Genomic DNA, 2,824 nt, shown 5'->3' with positions numbered 1-2,824 from the left:
AACATTTCACAAATAGCCTGGTAAAGGGAAATTCATTCAGATTATTTTTCTTCTAACATATAGTTGAAATTACCTTAAAAAGAAATAAATTTTGAATGGTGTGGAGAAAGTGGAAGCATAATGTCATATTAAGTTGCCAGCTGAGTATTGAACAGTTAAAATACAGATGAAGAAAAGGTAGCACCAGAATAAGAAAAAGTAAAGAATGGAAAAAGAGGAGATCAAAACAAATTTGCAAATTTTGAAAATTTGCCGAGGATCCAAATAACTCTAATCCTGTTATTGGAGTTAGACTGCTTTAAAAATATTATCTCATATGTTAGGATTTACCATTAGCAGACTGCAAGGTCAACTTCTATTTTCCATACCAACTGCCTTATTTGCATAGGAAAATACAAGAAAAAGTTCAGGACTAATTCTCTCATTGTGTATATTCTATTTTGAACCCAAATTACTAATGCTCTCCTCCTTTTTAAAAAACAAATTGCATGAGACTTCAGAAACCAATTCATGAATTTCTAACTTGGTAAGTCTTCTTGAATTGGAGAGTTAACCCCCTGGGAGAAACCTTAAATGTCTTCAGACTCCAAAGCACTTGAAGTCTCTTCTTTTTTCTGAACTTTTCACTTCAATTGGCATTTTGAGCTTGAAAAACTCAAATAGTAGAGGTAAATTATGAATAAATGAAAGACTTGATCTTAAATCAAGAAACAGATGAAAGATCCAAACTATAAAGCTAGAATGGGTTGCAAAGAGAAGGCAAGCATTTAAGATTAGATCACATTGTGACAATGAAAGAAGTCAATAAGAAATCCCCAAAGAAGGTAAAAATAACAGTCCCAAGCAAATTAAGAAAGCCAAGGAGCCTAAGTTAACAATAAAGATATCCTACTCATAATTGATGCTCTATTTAAGTACTGTGCCAAGGAGAGGTTTTGCCACATGTTCATCAGTATCAGAATTATTAAAGGAGTATATAAGTTAATAGGATAAACAAAGACTGCTGCAGATGATGCTGTCAAAATCAAAACCCCATGAAATGTATCCTCTTAAAAAAAAAAAAGCGTCAACCTGCTAAATGAATAAGAGCTTGACCACCTTCATCCTTCATTTTAGCTTATATTGTCTTTTATAAAACAACAGAATGGGCAGATGATCTTTAATCGGCAAATTGTTAGGGGAAACACTGAAATCCCCCACCCTGGCCAGGCACCATAGTAACCATTTGCACAAGTTACTTTATGACTGGAGGTCCCGGTAAGGAATATGGAACTAACAAGACACCATCGAACAGAAAGATTTGGAAAAGGTCAAAAGGAGACAGGAGATGCCAGTCCATAGGTCCTACCAACCTCTCAGAATCCTCACTGAAATCCATCTTGGCTAGCAATGTGTGATACCAGGAAGGACCCTGAGTCAGAATGACTGGTCAGAGACCAACCTAAGAACAAATCCTATCACCATAAAACCCAAGGCTATGAGCCACATGGCAGAGCAGTTCTGGTTTCCCTTACCCTCCTGCTCTCCGCCTGGGCACTCCCTTCCCAATAAAGTCTCTGGCTTTGGCACCATGTGTGTCTCTTTGGACAGCTCATTTCTGAGTCCTAGACAAGAGCCCAGTCTAAGGCCTTGGAAGGGGTCCTCCTTCCTGCAACAATATGAGCTACTTTTCTAGCAATGAAACTGTCCTCTTTCTTCCAGCCTGAAATAAAGAGACTTGATGGTTTTGCTATATTTTATCAGATTGTGGTTTCATGGAGACAATCAATGGTGCCAATAAGAAGCAACTGATAATAGGTCAGGGCCAAGCAAAACATGCGCTTGGGGTTGAGCTACATTTTTAACCTGAGATGTTTAGGTCCTGTTTCAGCACTTTTCTCATCTTGTAAAACTATTTGTGTACAATGTTGTCAGGGTACAAATCATGATAAATCTTTTTCTGTTAAATACACTTAGGGTTTAGGGAGTTCATGTTTTCTCACGTGGAAATGGCTTCACTGCTCTCCCCTTCCCTCTCACCCCCCATATTGAATGCAGCATCCAGCCACCCTAGCATTTAACTCTTACAAAAGATGAATTTTATCAGTATCTCCCTCAGTCAGCAAAAATTCTTAGGCTATGGAACCAGAGAAAGGTACAGCTTTTACAAATGCCTGTCACATGACTGAGCAACTTCACTTTGACTTTTCACTTTCATGCATTGGAGAAGGAAATGGCAACCCACTCCAGTATTTTTGCCTAGAGAATCCCAGGGATGGGGGAGCCTGATGGGCTGCTGTCTATGGGGTCGCACAAAGTCAGACATGACTGAAGCGACTTAGCAGCAGTAGCAGTCACCATATTTAGCATAAAGGGACAGTTTTCTTAAATAATACTTGTACATTTCTCAGTCTCTGATATATGGATATTAGGTGTGAGAGGTTTGCAGCTAAAGACTGTTAACTATCATGCTTGGTGATCATTTGCATTTATATAGCATATTTCATAGGAGAAAATTAAATAATTGAAGTTGTTATACTAATGAATGCAAGGCAGCAAGTGTCATTACTTCCATGTCTGTGGTGAGAGAGTGAGGGTCTCTGAGGAGCCAAAAAAGGAGCCTCCCAGGGCCTCCCCAAGACTCAAATGGTTCTCTTCAAATTCTATCAGAGAGGTGGTGTTCCTGGGACTAAGGAACTAGGCATCATGCCTATCAAATTGCAAATCTTTGAAAGATCTTAAAATCATAGTCAAGCCAAATGAAGCAGATGACATTAAGGTCATCTGCCTTGACATTCCCTAAAATTCCTTTATGGTAGCCTACAAAAAGATGCTTTTGAACTGT

Source organism: Moschus berezovskii, chromosome 4 (genome assembly GCF_049115385.1).
Source record: "Moschus berezovskii isolate FMDL1 chromosome 4, NW_MosBer_1.0, whole genome shotgun sequence".
Classification (NCBI taxonomy): Eukaryota; Metazoa; Chordata; class Mammalia; order Artiodactyla; family Moschidae; genus Moschus; species Moschus berezovskii.
The sequence above is the reverse complement of the archived record's forward strand: the minus strand, read 5'-3'. Positions refer to the sequence as shown.